Source organism: Haemaphysalis longicornis, unplaced genomic scaffold (genome assembly GCF_048455015.1).
Source record: "Haemaphysalis longicornis isolate Haplotype H1 unplaced genomic scaffold, Haemaphysalis longicornis Haplotype H1 scaffold_6, whole genome shotgun sequence".
Taxonomy (NCBI): domain Eukaryota; kingdom Metazoa; phylum Arthropoda; class Arachnida; order Ixodida; family Ixodidae; genus Haemaphysalis; species Haemaphysalis longicornis.
The window spans coordinates 61,171,523-61,192,118 of record NW_027526407.1 but is presented as its reverse complement, the minus strand read 5'-3'; the positions used below and the strand labels follow the sequence as shown (position 1 = coordinate 61,192,118).

The window sequence follows — 20,596 nt, the reverse complement described above, 5'->3', positions numbered from 1 at the left end:
AACGGCACGAAGAAGGTGCTTTTTGGCAGCACCTCTTACCTCCTCGCATTCGGGCCAGCTTCGCCCTACTGCTGCTCTTTTTGCATCCGCATGACTTGGTTGCGGTCAAGCTGTCCCAGTCAATGTTCTTTAGATAAGAAAGCCCAGCTCCGTATTGATGTATTCACCGGTTTTCTGATCAAGTGATGCACAAATTAGCTTTTTTTTTCTATGCGGTACATATGAAACACGATGAAATCGTATATACCGAATTTTTTCGCGCATAATGCGCCCCTGCATATAATTCCCCCCTCCACCGCCCCCCACTTTCAGCCCACCGGAAAAAAAAAATATCCTTGTGTATTGCCCACACATTTGATACAGGAAAGGCTGCTTGAAAGCTACTGCTCAAAAAACACATTGCGTACTATGTAGACAGAAAAAGCGTATATTTAGCAAAGTAGAATATGCTGAACACTGACTGCAAGGCGAAAGTCACAATTCACTAATAAAATTAGGGTGTGCTCGTCCTTGTTTTTTCTTCCCTGTCCTTGTATGTTTTGCACAATCGCTGCCATGGAAGACTTAGTCAGTGTTACTGTGTAGGAGCTTCATGGCATAACGCGCATTGCCAAGAAGCTGCACTAAAGAAAAAACTTCACGTATTATCCGCACCCCTGCTTTGCCACTGAAATTCTTGCATTTTTGGTGCGGGTTATACGCGCTAAAATACGGTACCTTTACGCTCTTTGATACCGAAATTAAGCTTGACAAGCAGGCGTTGACACTGTGGCACTCGCAGAGCTGGTCTGCCCAGCACATTTATCCTTAGCGCTCGCGTAATTGTTATCGCAATCGCCCAGATTTTAGTCTCATCGCAGCAGGTACGGCATGCCGTAGTCGGAACCCATATTCTTGTTGGTGCGTGCTCTCCTGCACAAGTGCGTTTTAGAAGCAAAGTTTGTGAGTTGTTAGCTACTGCCAGAGTCCCTCAATGCTTTGAAAGACGGAAGTTTTCAAATCACTGAGCAAGGAGGTCAATGTCACAAATTTGTTCCAATTCATCCACATTTATTCAACCAGTGAGCAGTTTGCTTTGCATAAAAAGACTTTATTTAGTAACTCCCTTCTTTGACATGAAGTGTATCGACAAAGCTATTTGTGGTAACTGGAGTCAACAGCGTTGTGTATGTGTTATACCCTAAAAAGTAACTCTTCCTCCAATGTTTTCCAGTATTTTTATTTTTCACCTGGGCTCTGCCAACCCTTTTTCGAACCAACAAAACTGTTCACGGCACATGGTCAGACATGCGGGTATGCTTGTTCTTGTTTTTTGAGCAAATCAGATAGAAACCCAGAAGAAACCGTGTTAGTGACTTACAAAAACCCTTTTTTTTACATTTCGCTAGACTGCATTCAAGGGGAGAAACTGCTCTTAAAACAGCTTCCTTTAATTGTTAAGTAAACTTTGTGAAACTTGTCAGCCTTGCTACTATTTTCCACCGATTTCAAATATATGCTATGATTTTGTGAGTGAGTCAATTAGTTACCAGTATAATTAGAGATAACTAGTCATTTTTGGAAGAACAAAAGACAAAACAGCGTTGGCCATAAAACTGTGATCTTTATATTTTCCAACAGTATGAACCCTGGTGAGTGCAATAAGATGCACTGCTTGGAACTAATGCACTTTTGATGCACTGCTTGGAACTAATTTTACAGCTCATTAAGGTGGCACGAGTGGGAAGGAACCATTTCGAGTGCCCATTCCAACACCAAAGTTTAATGAGCTGTAAAATTAGTTCCAAGCGGTGCATCGAAAAACCGATTCTCTTTTTGCACTCAACAGGGTTCATAGTACAGGAAAATACAAAGATTACAGTTTTATCACTACCACTGTTTTGTTGATCGTTCATCCAAAAATGACTAGTTATCTCTAATTATATTGGTAACTAATTGACTTATTTCAAAAAATTATTGGCATATATTTGAAATAAGGGGGCGAAAAGCAGCAAGACTGACAAGTTCCACAAAGTTTACTTAAAAATTAAAAGAAACTGTTTTAAGAGCCGTGTCCCCCCTTTAAGCTGCTGAGTTCATATTACAATGCTAAGATTTCTTTTGCTTATTCGTGTCCGAATGCATCCTCATGCGGTGGTATCCGAGATTCATCTTTCGGGCAAAGCACTTTTTACACTCGGGGCATTCGTACGGCTTCGCAACGGCCGCGTGGAGATTTCGGTGCCGCAGCATGTCGCACCTCCGCCTGAAGGCCAGACGACACACGTCGCACTCGAACGGCTTCTCGTTCGTGTGGGTCCTCATGTGGTCTTGGACGCTGCAAAGCACAGTGAAGCGTGCCAAACAGAGTTTGCAGACAAAGAACCACTGCAAAAACAAAAAAATTGCCGTTTGGCTCATATTGCCCTCCCAACAGATAACCTCCTGCGTGCAATTCATCCTGCACTTTAACCGGGACAACATAAACAACTGTGTGCACATTTCACCTGTTTGAACAGTGCGTGAAAAAAGGGCCAATACTACAGTGGAACACCGCTGATACGCCCCCCGGACTTACGACGACTCGCTTCTTACGACGGATCACCGCGGTCCCTGAACCTCCCCATAGAAACAATGCGTTAAAAACTCCGAGTATACAATGCTCAAGTGCACGCGGTTCACTTCATAAGACAGACCCTGACGGGGCTAAATTGGCGTTTCTCCTATCTTTACACCGCTTCGCCGCCTCGTCTCAACCCCTGTTTTGCGCTGCTTGATGTGCAAAGGTTCGACGGTGGGCTCGAGCACTTGCCGAACAGACACTTACAAGCAGGCGGGCGGATGTTAACCTTTGACGGCCCCACGCGGCAGCAGAACGCCAATGCACCAGCCACAAGAAGTCAAAATCCAGGTGGAAGGCGGATTGCGAATTTGAAGCTTGTATCGAGCCGACGTACACAAAAACACATATGACGCAACCTGACGGCGATGGCGCAACACCCGCTTTTTCTCTCCCACTCGATCCATGCTTCTTCCTTTCACGGCGCTCTCTCTCTCCCCCGTCTCTCCGCTCTCTGCTTATGTGTCTGTCAAAGCCGCGTTGTAGCTTCGCTCCTTTCTTTGCCGCTATTTTTAACACGAGAGTGTTTTATGCCGGGATCCACCAAGATGTGTCACAGAATTGACATCGCCAGAAAAACGTGGCTGCACCAGGATTCGAGCCTGGTACTTTGTCGCCACAACAGGAGGTGCCAGGTGCTTTACCGACTATGCTACGAGCTGAAGCGCAGACAGCCGTATGAATGCACCATATATCTTTCCCACAAGCGCCTCTATTTTGATGCTGCTGCCGTCAAAGAGAGGTGAAGCAAAGTAGTGCATCACGATGCTAATGAGCGCCGACAGTTGGCGCCAGCTGAGCTCGTCGCAACGCAACTGCAACCGTCGGCCGTACACTACACGGACACGGTCGTTGCTCATTTGCGAAACTGACGTGCCAGTGGGTTGTCGCTCCCCAAGCACAGCCACAAGACAGCCCCGCAAATCATGCTCTTTCGCTGCAGTGGACCGTGAGTTCACAAAATGATTCACTAGCAACCCGTTCAGTTTCGTTCGCATGGATTGCGAGCGCGTGCGCTTTGATTCGGGTTTAAGCAGTGCTCCGGCACGTGTAATCCAGTGCCTAACATTGATAAGTTTGACGGTGCCATACCGACGAAATATAAATAGCGATGTGCAAGTTCATATCGATGCAAAATAAACATTCAACTGATCATGTGAAGGCACATCTCACTTTTGTGTTTTACCAATTCCTATGAAAGAGGGATCAATTACATTCTTTTCCATCGCTGCCATGTACTGTCATTCGTTTCGCTTGGTCTGGGCAGTTTCACACTCTCACCTTTTCCCCTCTCAATCTGCTCGACCGCATCAGCTTTATCTCGCGCACGTGAGGCACAGGGTTGGCGGGCTATGCGCCGAATGGCACGAGGGTCACGTAGCTGGCACGGCTGGCGGGCTTGCGCAGACGCCATGAAGGGAGGAGGGTACAAAATAGCCGTTTTAATTTTATAAACTTTAAATTTCAGTGAGGGGTTCGCAAATTACACGAGAATGGGCTAAATATAGAAGTTTAAATAAGTTCTTAGCCCACCTGTCACGTGAGACCATCTACTAGGCCGGCATTTACAAGTATTCCAATAATACGACACCCTGGTCATACGACGCTTTCACGCGGTTCCTTGAAAGTCGTATTTTCTGGGTTCCACTGTGTAAAAAAATATTGTGGTCGGCTTAAAGCACCGAAGCTACAACTGCGCTAGCACACCACAGTTGAGGGCTCCAAATTGACTAGTAGGGGATCTTTAATGTGCGTCGAAGTTTCGACACACGGCTGTTTTAGAATGATAGAATGGCACCGACTGCTTCGAACTACCGCATTTACTCGCATAATGAACGCACCCTGAAATTTAGTCTCAAAAACTGGGTTTTTATTTTCCCCCGCGTAATAAACGCACCCCCAACTTTTCAATCATGCAGTCCCGCGAATGGCCGTAGTGTGGCTTTCCCGCTCCACTCGCTCCCACTGGTGATGATAGCGCATGGAACCTAGAGCCATCTGTCGGAGTAAAAACGAACAAACACTTCGGCGCGGCGTTGTCGGCTCTCGCTCAGTCGGCTCAGTGCATCTGTTCTAGCCCTACTTGTTTTCTGACAGCCATATCCTTTCAGTGAAAGCGTTCTTCTTGTCTTGCGCTTTGCAGTCAGCGATGGGCCGAAATGTAAGTTAATGGCCGGTTTTAAGTTAAAGGTAGTAGACTACACACTTGAGCATGGGAACCGTGCTGCTGGTAGGCATTTCGGAGTCGCCGAAGTCCGCGTGCAATACTGGCGGAAGCAGCACGACAAGCATGGCTTGCTTGCTAATTGTGTGCGCTTGTAGTTACTGCAAAAAGTAGGTTGTCTAATCATTTTTTTTTGCTTTGCGGCCCTTCTTGGTCATACCTAGTGTCACTAGATAAGCTATCTAGTGTCACTAATCATACCGAAAATGTTTTCGGAAAATTACCCTGTGTAATAAACGCACCCCCAACTTTGCTTCCGTTTTGCGGGAAAAAAGTGCGTTCGTTACGCGAGTAAATACGGTAGTTTTGCAGCTCATTAAACTTAATGGCACCAATGGCAAGGAACCATTTCAAACGCCGATTTAAAACATAAAAGTTTAATGATCTGTAAGACGCATCAAAAACTGCTCCCTATATTGCATTCACCAGGGTTCGTAGTATTAGAACATGTGAAGATTACAGGTTTAGAGCCAACACGGTTTTGTTTATTTTTCCTCCAAAAATGGCGGATTATATCTAATTATCTTAGGAACCTTTTTTTTCTTATTGCCGTTTTTTGGCGCAAAGCCAGCGAGGGGCAAAGAGTGCCAAACAAAAAGGTGTTAAAAATTTGTTAGCCATAACTATAAAAAAAGCAAATAAAAATAGAACGGTTAAGAGGATGAAATGACCGGTCTGTAGGGCCAGGATAATCATGGGTGATGCGAAATGAGCTGTAATAGCTTGACCTCTGATAATCATCTTGGGAACTACTAATTAAATGACTAAAATAATGCCATATTTGAAATCAGTGGGGTAAAAAACACCAAGACTGACAAGTTTCACAGAGCTTACTTAACAATTAAAGGAAGCTGTTTTAAGAGTTGTATCTCCCCGTAAGCAAACCGCCTGAAAAATTAGTGGGTGAATCACCAAGAACGGGGGCAATGTCACAATCTCTCACCTCCTCCGGTAGCTAGTGAATGGGCAGTAGATGCACCGGAACTTCCCTTCCACTCGCTCCCTGCGGTGCGTCTTCTGCAACTGCTCTTGTGCCACGAAATCCTCGCCACAGAGTTCAGAGGCTGAGACGGCCGGCTCGCCACTAACGTCACTCCCTGCATCTTCAAACAAAATGAAACAAAGACAGATTGTCAACGCGTGAAGCGGAAACTCGAGCAAGTTAGTTGCTAAGAAATTCCTCGTGCTAGCGGGCATCACACAGGACGAAGCTAATAAAAAAAAAATAAAACACACATTAGTGAACTCATTTTACAGCTCATTAAACCCCGGTGGCACCAGTGGCAAGGAACCATTTTCAATGCCCATTTCAAACACCAAAGTTTAATGAGCCGTAAAACTAGTTCCAAGCGGTGCATCATAAATCCGACTCTCTTATTGCACTCACCAGGGTTCATAGCTTCAGAAAATACAAAGATTACAGTTTTATGATCTACGCTGTTTTGTCTACCGTTTCTCCAAAAATGGCTAATTATCTCCAATTATCTTGGTAATTCATTGACTGAATCAAAAATTATATTTCAAACCAGTGTGAAAAGAGCAGCAAGGCTGACAAGTTTCACAGAGTTCACTCAAAAATTAAAAGAAATCGTTTAAAAAAGCCATGCCGAAAACAGCCCTTATGCCGAAAAGCAACAAAGAAACACACATATATGTGCCCCCTTCGTCAAAATTTTCTACGCCAATCCTACACCTTCTCGACCGCAAAGAATTCAAAGAATAAGATTTACATTTAAATGCGAGAAAAATATTTTATGGCAGTAAGAAAGAAAGGTGTTTTCTCTAGCTTTCCGGCATAAAAAGTTTCAGCCTTGCTCAGGACATCAGCTTGAGCACTGAATTTTTTGTGGCCTGCGCGTTTCCGGCCTGGCCCACAAAATTTTGACAAAGACTGTACATAAAACAAACAAGACAACAACGTTTCGTTCTTTTTTTTAGCTTTGTCGAGTGTAACGTTCGCTAGCACCACGAATGCCTTAGCCAGTGGGTGATATAAATGAAATTTTTAGATTCCATCAAGTATTGAAATGTCAACATGTGGTACAGCTTGTGGTAGAGGTATGGAAAACAGGCTCTCCGTTACAACTACAAAGCTTAAAAAAATGGCAGACATGCCCAGTGAGCATGAACACATGAAGGAGGGCATGATTTGGGTGAGGTGTATTAAAGGCCAACTGCACTCAATTTTTTTTTTCTCCAAATAAGTAGTCTATGCTCTTAAAATCACCATGGCGAAATCCTTAGCTTCGTAATCACAAAGAGCGCTAGCTACCGCCGTTCAAAGTACCTCCGAGCAGACGACGTTTGCACCTGGCGGAGAGTCGCCGTAACAAGTTCCGAGCGGCCTGTGACGGAGGTTGGGGAACCTGTCCCGTGAAGCTCGCGCTTCTCCGGCGACTTGCAGGGCGCTCCGCCGGGCGAAATGATGCGTTCGCCCGGGGTTTCTCTGCTACACCAGCACACTGTACCGGCGTCGCCATCAAATGTTTAAACTAACCGCATAGGCAGTAATATCCCCCATTTTTCTCAATGAAAAAAAAAATGATTAGAAGCCTAAACCTATTCAGGCGCTTGCGAACGTGTTGGAGTTAGCAAAACTCTTTTTACTTGAAAATAATATTTTTATTCAAAGAAAAAAATAGCGCGAAAGGAGCACTTGCCTTACATTTGTCATTCCTATTGCATTTACCACAGAAAAAAAAAATATTATAAATTATTGACCACTTGCACTTTCGCGTCCAATATTGGCCTCATTTGGGCTGGCCCAACGCCGACTCTATCCTTTAGACATTTCCAAAAGTTTTACGACCCAAATAGAGTTCTTGTACACGCGGCTATAAACATTTGTGCGACTTTTGTCTCGCTAGCTAAGTGAACCAAAATCAGCCTTTCTCGTAGTAACAAATACACCCGCACAAATATTGGCCGTCGTATTTGGGAAGTGCGAAAACTAAACTGCTCCTCTCCTAAACAATAGATTTATTTTTGTTCGATTCCCGAGTGAAGTATTTACTTTGAGCGTTAGATTTAGTTTATTTGAAAGTAAAACGTTTTCAACAATACCTGTCTCTGGTTAAAGTAGAAAACAGCGGTAGATAGGAAGTGTTTTCGTGTTTTAGTGCGCCATTTAGCTCTGGAGGCGGGCTTATAGTTTCAGATCCCTTTTATAATTCGATTCTCGATGTGCACACACGGGAAAAAATACTGGGTCGATATTCACGAAGCTGTTTGTATGTAATGTATAGTAGAAATAGTGATTTATCTCCGCCCGCGTGCGATTTGTTCCCTTCAGAGAGCGCGACGTGATAGCCGAGGGGTCGGCTATAATAAAAGCTGCTTTTTGATATCGTATACGAGCAAATAGCGTTGTAAATCAGGGTCCGTTTTTTACTTGCAGTGCCAAAAATTGCCATTCCGGCAGTTATTATCATGGAAAAAATTACTGTCTGGCGGTCTACTTCATCTCGATTGATAGCAACGGGATGCCGGAATTGTGCCCAACTCCATTATCATGGGCAAACGTTAGTGGAAGTTCTTCTGTGGAAATAAAAAAGCGAAACGCGGCGCTACCACGCGCATTTGAAGGCGGCTCTGAGCGGCCGCCGGCTCTGGCGCGGTCGCTTCCGTTCCCTCACGTACGTCACGTCCGGCCGCCGCTATGGCCGCCTTTTCTGTTCAGTTTCGGTTCCGAAAACGCGAATGTCGTGAGCCGTTTTCGTCGCGCGCGTTGATGTTTGAAGCGCAATATTTTGCATTTCGCACCCTTTTTATATGAACTGTTAGGTGACATTATTTTTACGTTGTCGAAAATTTGAGTGCAGTTGGCCTTTAAGGAAGTAGTGGACTTTGATAAAAAATTAAAGCCGTTCCATTCGAAGTGAAAGCTGTCAGAAGTGCAGAGCAGTGATTCGCCATAATGGGCTGTAGCGCCGTTATCCACTCACTGCTACCACCCAATGCAATTCAAATTTCCCGCTTTCGCAGTGCTCGCGTGCCCCCTGCCTGAAACTGCACCAACCGGAGTTCTGTTCTTTTTGTGCTTGCTTTTCCTCCCGCACGTGCCGGCGTTGCACTGCCACTTTTTTTCGCTTACTATCGTAACAACCAACCCAACAAGGGTTCCTAACTAAATTAATGCGGGCGCTGCCAGTTAAAGGAGCCATGAAGAGAAAATGCAAGTTGGTTTATTCGAAAGATTTCGTGTTTTATAGTGCCCCCAGCGTTTGTCTGGATACAAACGGTGCTTTATTCACTGAGAAATTAAACAATTTCGGTTAAAATTTTGATTTTCCCGCTCAATCGTGCATTTTTGTGGTCCCAAATGACATCACAGGAACCGACCGCTCTTCAGCCTAGAGTACCTTCATTCACGCATCCGCCGTACAGGGTAGAGACACGTATACGCTGGCGCCGCCATTTTCGGTTGCTCGCTCGACACCGAAACAAGTCATTGTGTCAAAACCGCGCTAAAATTATCGCCGCAACGCGGTTTACTGAAGAAGTTTGAATCATATTGTCTGTTTCGCGTTGCTAGGTCTCGTGGGAAACGAAAAGAATAACGCGTTGGGCCCGTTGGCCCAATTGCGGCGGCACGGGACCGTTCAAAGGTTGTCTCCACCCTGTACAGCGGTGTTGGTTTGTTCCCGCGTTTCTTTACGTTCCGTAACCTAGATGGCGCCACCATACCGTGGCAAGCGTTTGGTTTGTTTTTGCCCGCATTGAAACCTGGCTTGTTTTTGTTCTGGGAGAAAATATTTGTTTCCTGAAACAGTGCTCGCTCGACAAATGGGGTCATGTAAGACACCGTTGCTTGCGTCAATCGGCCAGTGTCGTCTGAGACAACCCCAAGCCCCGTAGTGCTGTGCAGCTAAACCAAGCATGCTGTGTGCAGTACGAACAGCAGAACGCATCAGTACTTCTATGTTTACATGTGCTTTCGTAACTTCCACTGTTTGTCCCATCATTCTTATTGCTTTGTAAAGAATGTGCCCTAAATTTAAGCGCAAATCGCCCGTTCGTCTAGTTTGTAAGCACTACCTTATTTGCATCTGCTTCTGCCAGCCTCCGCCAATCGCAGAGCTTAGCTCATGTGACATCATAGGTTCTGTTGCGGGAAATGAGCTGGTGGGTCGCATGACCATTCCCGTTTTTCCTAATTATGTAGCTTATTTGAGCGAAGTTTACGTTAAAAGTGGTGTCAGTATGATTCTAACGAGACAATCTTTTGAATGAACCAAACTTGTGTTTTCTCTTCATGGCTCCTTTAATCACGTATATTTTGCCTCAAATGTAACCAAAGTTTTCTTTGCGCTAAACAACAGGGAGATGTATGGTAAGCATTAGTGGTTCATGAGTTTCGAACGCTCATGGCTATCTATATAAACCGCTTGGCTTTTGGAGCCTCTGGGTTCGAAGCCTCTGCCTGAAAGCGCTTTCCCGCTACGTTTTGCCGCATGTCATCGAAGCAGTGCAGGAAAGCCCCCATAACGGTGAGTGAGCGAGCTTTAAAATGCTCTGAAACGTTACTCTTTAAATTTTCAAACAGCGCTGCGCTATTTGACTCGAAGCCACAGAGAATATTGCATTGTTCAATCCGATATTCTAAATTTTCCAATATCCACACACTCCTAATGTATTTAGATCAATTTAGACCACCTATGAACTTGAGGAGCGACACAAGAAGTGTTCCAAGTAAGCTGCATTTGAGATGAGCCACAAGGGTAGGCAACTAAGAAACTCAGCTCAGAAACTCAAAAAAGAGAGTTAAAGAAACAGTGGTGTAAGGTGCACCAAGAGGTCCCAAGAGGTTTTTGTGACCTAAGGCTCAGAGTAAGTGAACGAAAGAAAATTTGCAAACTATACACAGACAAACAAATTTTTCACCTCTAGCATAATTTGAGAGCATGTATCATGGTAGGTGACACACAGCACACACCTGGATTTTTAAGAAAAATCTGAAGATAATCATATTCAATTATTACTATGTTTGTTAGACAACATGCTTGGCCCATTAAGGAATGGGCAGAAGGCGAGGCAGCAAGAACGTGGGAAACAATATTTGGCACTCGAAAGGACAATTTAGGGAGGTTACCAAAAAACAAAAGTCCAGTCAACATGTCACACAAGTGACATAAAACAGTGGGACTAAATGTTGCGAGACTACGTTGTGCATAGTAACACAGACAACAGCTTTGGCTGTCCTTCTAAAACATTCGAAACTAGACGAATACATTGTCTCACCAGCATAGCATAAAACATCAATGCGCAACACACCCAAGTATATAATTCAAATCAAGATCATTTTTTAAAGCTTACTGATGATACTTCAGCCCCTAAAAAGGCAGCATTTTTACAATTCTAATGTATGTTCCAGTGGATGGCAATTAGTGGATTCACAGTTAACAGGAATCGCAGTTTTGCAAAGATGCATTTGAAATTTTGACGATGACAAAAATTATGCCAAATTTGGAGTCGGTACGATCGTGTACCTTTGACTACTGCTACATCACATTTAAAGATACGACATTCTTTAACATAATGCATAGAAACCTTAGAATCCCAAAAAACATTTCTGAGCTCGCATTGTAAGGCTGTGCTAAAACAGACACGCATTGTAGTGTTTCACAGTGACGCAAGCTGACAATGGAATGCTGAACAACAGTTACTCCTCGTTGATCCTGTGTCCACACTCCCCTAGATCACACTTTCTTAAAACTCGGGCAAAGGACCTTAAGTAAAACGACAAAAGGTTTTCTCCGCTTGCACTCCAACGCTGACCTGAAAAAGAAAACGGAGATATGGTGAGTCGCACCGTTCTAGACGGAGAAAGCACAACTTCAAATCAACGTTTTACGTGTCAAAGCTGTGGCAAGGGGAGGGCTAGGGATTACCACAGTTTCGCGATTTTACCGCAACCCTTTGGGAAGACGCAGGCAAGTTTACTTGTGAAAATTTTAAAAAGTAACTATCTTGATTGTACCACGCAGACATAAAAGACATGACACCGCGTACCTGGCAAAACACATTTCTATTTTAGAAGAAGAAGACACTTTGTTAGCTTGCTCATCAAGCCCGCCCCTGCTGGCCTGAAACCTAGGGTGGAGAACGTTCAAAGCATCTGCTATTGGAAGCACGTTGACATCCATAACTTTGGATGTTGTGGGCCATTGGTTCGCCTTGTCGTTGCTTTGCGAATTCCACCTGGGAGTCTTTACTCCAAGACAAAGTTTTTTTTTTCTCTCTCTATAGCTAAACTCTACTCCTGCCAATCAAGGACAGATCAGGCTTTTAGTTATGCCATCGCCAGCCAGGTAATGCAGGCGCACGTTGCGTAGAAAAATAGACGCGACAGAAACAGCCCATCGCACTGCAAAGATGAACTCACAAAGAGATTTAAGACGTTTTCTCTGCTGTGTGTCAGCACAGACACATAAATGCAGCCCGCAGGGGTGATCCAGCCATTCGAACTATTGGAGCAATTTTTGGAGCTGCAAAAATGTTATTTTGGAGCACTATTGTATCAGAGCTTGATTTTGGAGCAGCTTGGGAGCAGCACAAAACTTATGTTGCAGCTTCATTTATCTGGAGATAAAGAAGGCTGGCAAGCATTCAGGCAACGCTAATTACTTCCCCACAGTTGTAGACTCTGAAGCTGGTAACTAAAGCACCAAAAATGTGGTCCCCCACAGCCTTTAGACACCGCTGCAAGTGAAGCAGATGACAAGCGTTTCTTTAACTTAAAAAAAAACACCAAGTAATCATTTAAAAACTTACTGATACCAAAAAGGGGCCCATTTTATTTACAATACAATTATTTCACTATCTCAAACATATTGCACTGATTTGTTGCTTCTTGCCGTTTCGTTCAGTTCATCCAGCTCGGAGGGTCCGGCTCGACAATATTTAGACAGAAAATATTGCACTTCACACACATCACACCATATTATTGCTTCTTGCTTGCCTTCTTAGTAAGTTCATTCAGCTCGGAGAGAGTGTGGCCAAAGGCAGAGTTGCCTTCTGCTAATAAAGCCTGCCCTGATGAAATAATGTTTTCAGCCCTTTTCAGCAACGCACGGCATGAGATTCCCTTTTCTTCCAAATTCCACCTGAGCTGCTTTTCATTGCCGACATCAGCACCGCATTCCCGGCCACTCAGGCGGTGGATAAGAGCAATATGAAGGGGCTTTATTTTCAATACCGTCACGCGGAATGAAAAAAAAAGAACAAAAAACAAAAACAAAGAGAAACCCGCTAAGAAAATCCCAAACGGCAAGTTGTTTAAACTTACGCTGATGCAGTTTTGGCTAGCGCTACTCCACTGCAGTAGCCCTAAATATAAGGCCGCACAGTAATAAAACGATTCGCTGCGAGCGCAGAAAAGTATAGACTCTCGTTTGTGCATCTTGTCACGAGTGGCCGAACGTCAATCGCTAGTTTTCTACAAGCGATACACATGAAGTAATGCCATTTATGCTTGTTTGCAGCAGTGCGGGAAACCACTCCGTTGCGGTCCACGCCACCGGAGTGTACGCATGCCGACTTGCAGAATCACCATCTCTGCTCTGAAGCGGCACCGTGGCTGCACTATTGCTTCACTATGGCTGCACCATGAGCAGAGCTCGGCTGGGGCGACCGAATAATCGAGTGCACCGCTTCCTCCAAGTTGCCAACCTAGGAACCATCGTGCTGGTTAGTGGCAGAATGATCGTCTCTCACTTCAGCTGGTTTGAGGGGACAACTCTCGGCCGAAAGACCGGGTTCAAGCGGTTTGGAGCATTTGGCGCAAGTAAAACACCACTGGGCGCAGCAGGGCGCAGGAGAGTACAATTGTAGCAAAATGGCGCAAATGGCGCAGCTGGATCACCCCTGAGCCCGACCTATGAAGTGGCACCGCACATTATTTTAATTTTTGTACGGATTATGAAAATAAAACATATATTTAAAAAAATACGTGCTTCTAAAAGTAAGACATAGCGTGAAACTAGTGATAGATCACTGACAAACGACAGCAGGGGTAAGAAACATGACTTTGCTGCTGCAATAGCTAATGTCATCCAGAAAATGCCTGTCTCCTTCCCAACCTTATACAGTAAAACCTCGTTACAAGAGACACTGTTAGAAGAGACACTTGGTTATAAGAGACATTTGAATGAAGGCAGTTTGGTTTGTTTTCCTATGCCTGCCATGTTAGCAACATTGCATACAAGAGACCTTGGTTACAAGAGACGTTTTTTGGTTCCCTTGAGTGTCTCTTGTAACGAGGTTGTACTGTAGTACTAAACAATACGTGAAAACCCTCAAACAATGCTATTATCCGATGCCAGTTTTTATAAACACACCCACACTGATAGTCCAGAAATAGAACACGTTTGTTCAATTCTGAAGCAATGTCAAAGAGAAGTTTCCCCGATAATGTAGTGGCACCATAAAGCACTAAACACGCAATTTCTCAAAACCACACTTCTGTGAGGCAATACAATAAATGAGACAATAAGGACAGTGAGAGGTCATAGAGATTGCAGTTATCAACAACGATTCACAAGAAACGCCAAACATATCACTTGTGCCAGCAGTGAAGTACTATTTTGTAATTTTAATATAATCACTTTCTAAAAAACAAGCCATTTGACCTCTAAAACTATGTTCCACAAGAGCCACAACGAATAGCAGTGCGTGCCAAATTTTTGCGCATACTATAACCCACCCCTGCATATAACCTGCACTCCCACTTTCCCTCAACGAATAAAAAAAAATTTATCCCCGCATATTGCCCGCATATTTTATACATGAAAGGATGGACCAAAGCTATTACTAAAGCATTTGTTTATGCAAAAGAACGTACCTAGCTGACTACGTAACTAGGTGACTTGCCGCATACATTTTTTTCAGGTTGGTATATTGTTGAGCTGTGTTTGCAAAATACGCACTGTCAATGGGATAACAGTGGCTTAGTCGCTATCACTGCTGTAGGGGCATCACGGCTCAACATGCATTGTGGTGAAGCTGCACTAAAGAAAATACCTCGCATATAATGCGCACCTCTACTTCACCACTGAAATTTTTGCATTTTTGGCGCAGGTTACACGCGCGAAAATACCGTACGTTCAAAAGTCTAGCAGTGAGGTACGTGTAGTGAGCTTGGCAATTTTAATGCTCCACGCACTGCCACCTGTTAAACCACCGTACCAGTGCAAGATAGCAAAACTGCAATTTGATACACACTTTTCAATGCAGCAAGTTCAAACACATCGCAGGTACATAAACAAAACACTGCAGCACACAGTGCTGGTCTTGTCAGGGGATGATAAATACTCCACACATTGAAGCAATAGCATAACACACCTAGTTTCAGAGATTTTTGCTCGTGAGATTTCGTTACCTCATGAATATAAGCCATCCACTTCCTTTGTGCAACCAGCACGCCACCCACTGTTTCGCTTCGAACCCTCCTTCTATTGTTTGGAGCAACTGTGAAAAGAGCTCCAACAGAACGCTGATGACCTGGGTTCAGGCCTATGCAGTGCAGAACTTTTTGCAAGCCTACGTGAATTCTTTCAGGCTTGTTTAGGTAGTTTACAGTGAAGTCCTATATGCTACGAAATTCCTGTCTGCAGTCAATACATGTACAGGTAAACCTGGACACAGCGAGGTTCACAAAAATTCCCAATTTTTCGTTACATGCGGCTTTCAAGTTAAGGCTCGCATGAACGAAGCAGAAATGAAACCAAGATGCTATACATAAGTGACGTTGAACTCACCCTTAACTGATTTATTTCAGAGTGAAAAACTGCGTGATTTGCATCTGCTGCTTTCCCACGAACTTAGTGACTACACAGCACTCCAAAAGAAGCAAGGCCACTTACCCCTGCATGAACAAGCGTAGATTAAGTATCACTTTTGCTTCTGGACACTTTTTGGTGCCTTAATTTAGCCCGTTTGAAGGGCCCCACTTATGCTGCAAAGGCGACTTTTCGCTAACTTGACGCTTGTTGCCTCCCTCAAAATTTTGAGAGGGTGCTAGTTGGGATACTTTAGCGGATGGCGATGCTATTCGTTCTCGTCAGCGGAGGCGCCGTTTAAAATTGCGAAGCTTGTCTTGAAAAGACAAAACCTTTCATTTTCTGGCAGTAGAACTCATGCAATACTGCAAGTTGGGCTAGTTGGTACATGATATCGAAAAACTTCAAAGCGCGCAAAAAATGGGGGCAAAGAGGAGCGACACACACACGCGCTTACTCGCAACTACTGGTTTTATTGAAAAAACACAAATTTATACATGAACACAAAACACAATAAAACCGGTAGTTGCGAGTAAGCGTGTGTGTGTGTGTCGCTCCTCTTTGTCCCCGTTTTTTGTGCGCTTTGAAGTTTTTCGATAGTAGATTTTTCGATAGTAGAACTCGTCACTGCCGAACCAGATGTCGGTGGAGAAGCGCAACTACGACAGGACAGGCGGGCCTAGCGCATAACCGACACGGCACTCACACGGGGTGGAAGCGCACGGTAGTTTGCTGCACGGGCGAAGTTTGCTAAGTTAGTAGTGCATTCCTCCAGCCGATTTTTAAGAAAAAGTGCAAGAAACAATGGCTCATCAGAGTAGCAGATGCATTACATCCGGCTTAACTGTCGCAGCACCTTAGTTACATAGAGGTCATAAATACTTGGGTTTCAATGGGGCTGGAAATGGGGAATTGAAAAACTTCGTTAAATCCAGGAATTCGCTACAAACAGTCAAACCCGGTTATAGCGAACTGCAATATGCGCCATGATTAGTTCGATATATCCAATAGTTCGATATTGCCGAACCCGCCTACAACGAATTTTTGTTACGAGTTCGCAATACGCGGGACCCCCTCACACTCACCCCCCTCCTCCTGCCATCCCCACATGCAGAAACGAACACTAAAGTATGCCATTACCATACACAAAACTATCCATTTATTGCAAGCAATTAAGCTACTTTCCGTTGTAACTACCTACTTTCCCAAAAAGTGGTGATTCTCGTTTTTGCTTTCGTTGTGGTGGCTTCAACTAGCACAGCATTCTCTACATAACACATCATTTTCATCAGGTGCAGTCCGTGTCCTTCCATATCGAATCAATATTGGTGGAGCACGTTGAGTGCCGAAAGTGCTTCATTAAGCATTGGATCGGGAACGTTGGCGAGCTCTTATAACAAATCATCGAAGCTTCCATCTTCGCTTGGACTCGCTGACTGGGAGGGTTTAACCGGGAGTCAGGCCCGTCGGAAACAGTTACGGAAAGTGCCGGTAGTCACGTCGCTCCATGGGAGGCTCAAAATCTCCATAGCAGCCAATTAACATCTCAATCGCCCCTCCGAGACCATGCATTTTGGCGCAAATTCTAGGTTCGCCGAGTTCGATATATCAGATATGAACTTCGTTATAACGAATATGTTTCGCGAGTATTTTCATAAGTGAAATTGTTTTGTTCGATATACCATAATTCGCTCTATCCAGGTTTGTTATAATCGGGTTCGACTGTAGACGTTCGTTACATCCAGGTTTAACTGTGTTGGCATCTGTGAGAGGAGTAGGCTTACAGGACACACAGCTGCATTTCTTGTTTCATCAAAACTATCCCGCAACAAAGTATGCGACAATTCACCTTTGAGACGACTCTAATATTAAAGCATTTTATTTCCTTTTCACAGTTAGTTACCTCAAAGCGAAGCTGTAAATTACGTGGAATTCCCATCCATCGATACGTGGGCTTCTACAAGATGGAAATAGATAGCCCCATGTTTTTCCACTAAGATAAAGGTCTAGTCCTTGCAAGTTTTATCTAGTAATCACAAAGCCAGAATTGCTGCCATTATCGAATAGTGAAAACAGTAAATGCAAGATGAATCTATAACCACAAGTTTATAAAACATCTTAGCTGGTCACCAGGGGTAATATTCTTATTTCTTTTGAAGCAACGAAAGTATCAAAGCACACTTTTGAATGTGTTGGTAGGTATGTTACACTACACATATATCACATGCGCTTGTACCTTACATGCTCAAAAATCCATGTGTTCATCATCATCATCATCAGCCCGGTTGTGTCTACTGCAGGACGAAGGCCTCTCCCAAAGATCGCTGGCCACGCCTGCTGAGTGCTAGCCAAATCCACCAAAATTTTTGTAGCTCATCCCTCCACCGAGTCCTTGGCCGACCCCTATTTCATTTACGGCAGCAGTTTCGTTAAATAGATGATCCACCTGCTGTTCTTCATGTGCACGACGTGACTCGCCTATGCCCATTTTTTCCCGCCTAATTTGAGCTCGAATGTCTTGCACACGAGCCTGTTGCCTAATCCATGCAGCTGTTTTCTCATCCCTCAACAAACAAAACAAAACAACTTAGTCTTACTTTTTGTTAGGTTGCATCAGGCTGCCTTCTTGGTACTACAATGCAGGGCCTTCTGTTCTGTTCACTCGCTCCCTTGTGGAGCCTCACGCGGTGTGTTCTGAGGTTAGACTTTCGGGCGAGGCACTTTTTACACTCCGGACACGCATACGGTGCTGAATTGGCGGCATGCGGCTGTCGGTGCCGCAACATGTCCGATCGCCTCCGGAACACCAGACGACACACGTGACACCCGTGGGGTTTCTCCTTGGTGTGGACCCTGATGTGGTGCTGCAGGTCACAGAGCCTTGAGAAGCGTGCCGGGCAGAGCCTGCAGACGAAGAAGGGTCACTCCCCCGTACGCCTTCTCTCGTACGTGGTGATTGACGACCTGTGTTGAAAGATTAAAAAAGAAAAAAGAAAACAGAAAAACCTGCACGTCACCACTTTACCTTGCAAACAAAAGCCCTCCCCCTAAAAAAAAATACGCCATACCACCCTACAAATGTGGATCACCAGCAGCGCTGTGAAGTCATTCCCACTTTGTAATGAAGGTCGCAATAGCTTCGCTGACGCTATTACTACATACGATTGATGTGGCGCAAAGGTTGTAATATAAAATGCGTCAACCACTCTTTTTTGGTTCCGACATATCCACATTGGAATGACTGACCTCCAATTATAGGGGCAGTGTCATTGCAACTAACCCAAGGTCCCGAGGACAGTCCAAGACAATCTAATGCGTAAGCATTGATGTCGAACTGTATGCCACAGACGCTTTCCTTTCCCCCCGCGCTCTCAAAAAGCTTCATCTTCTTGCCAGTTGACACAATTTGTTTGGTGATCTGCCTCCAGCTCACGCTTTCGAATTGCTTTGCTGTGCTGCCTTGCAGCTTGTTCTTTTTCGTTACGGCAGAGTTAAAAGTGTGTGCCATTGGATGCCTTGTGCTACGGAACACCTTGCGCTTCAAAGACACGTGGAACCTTTGAAGTTTTGATTGTGGAAACCTATAGCTTAATATAGCTTCACTGTATTAGGCTAGGTTTTCGCAACACAAAATATATTCGATGGTGGTGGCTTTCTCATGAACATCAAAAAGTCATTTCAGCTGCTTGCTCGAAGAGCAATAAAGGTTGCTGTGTTTTGGCAATACATGTAGTGTATGCGAAACGGGCAGCTGGATTATGAAGGGTTTGCGAGAATTCACTAAATGAAAATGGATGTACTTTTCAACTGTTTAGAACTTCTGGAGCATATATGGATGAAGGAAGCTTTCAATATCATGCGAATTACACTTGTAAAGACATTCTTAAGTGGAATTTTTAACATTGTGACATTTTTAACCAGCACTTACCAGCATTAAGTGGCATTTTTAACCAGCTTTTTAACAACAGCCTGATCATAAAATTTATATTAATTTACATCAACATTGAAAGGTTCACCAGATTTAGGTATGTATTGCTCCCTCTTTATTTTGCACCCGTACCTGCGCTGTTTTCTGTACATTATTTTGCAGTGCGCCGTGATGAGATACCCGACCTCGTGCGCTTGTAGTCTACAGCGTGACGTTTGGCCCGAGCAACCACCGCAAAATTGTAAACAAGCGTAAACAGGAAGTAAATACGGAAAATACTTGCTTTTCTGCCTGCTCAGAGTAGCTCTGAGCAGTTCCAAGCAGGAACGACTATGGCGGGAGCAGTTTTGGGCTGCTTGAAGCTGCTTAGAGCTGCTCTGAGCAGGCAAAAAAAAAAAAAAAAGCACTGTTCAAGATACAGCATTACTTCGATAAAACCACGCGTTTGTAGCACATGACAACCGAAAGTGGTGCTCACGCGTCAGTTCGCAGTTATCGCTTTGTCAGAGCCATCAAACAAAACGATCAGAAGTTACTCAGCGTAAATGTTTCACCGGCACGTCGACCACTTGTCGAGTATTCTTCGGCACTTTCCATGCAGCAAACCAGAGCGTCGCCTCCAGAGTTTGCGTATTCTAGGCAGTTTGCGCCCACTCGCCTGATACCAGAGCCTCTTCAATATACAGAAATATTGTTATACCTGCCCGAAACGCAACAAACTACGCATTAACCAGCGAGGGCGCTGGCTATCACCGTTTTGATGGCCATGTTGGTGCGACTGCGATATCCTCGACCTTGTAAGCTTCCCGAAGGTGGGTTGTTTTAGCTCGGGAAAGATTATGATTTGTGAGCTGGTAATAAGCACAACAATTCATATGAGGTATCACTGTTGTAATTTAGCATTAGTTGGCAGTGAGCTGTGTTTGCGGGCTTTTCAAACTTAAAAGGCCGCCTTCGGGAAGCAAACAATGCCAAGGTTGTATCAAATTCTCGTGCTAGATTCATAAGTGTCCAGAGTCTCATTAGTCTCATTATATGAAACTAAATGGCTAGAGTCAAGGAGTTTC

The 20,596-nt window shown here is 44.3% G+C and overlaps 1 long non-coding RNA gene across 2 annotated transcripts; it reads right to left on the bottom strand.

Moving 5' to 3' along the window:
- Positions 1–1,956: 1,956 nt before the first annotated feature.
- On the bottom strand, positions 1,957–20,179 carry LOC144142788 (uncharacterized). Of its 2 annotated transcripts, XR_013317045.1 has the most exons (5): positions 20,008–20,179; positions 18,199–18,565; positions 11,552–11,600; positions 5,767–5,926; positions 1,960–2,317 (listed from the first exon to the last, which is right to left on the bottom strand). It is a non-coding gene; the product is annotated as an uncharacterized LOC144142788 (long non-coding RNA). The 2 variants fall into 2 exon arrangements; XR_013317046.1 differs by lacking the exon at positions 11,552–11,600 and having other exon boundaries at positions 1,957–2,317.
- Between the last annotated feature and the right edge of the window lie 417 nt (positions 20,180–20,596).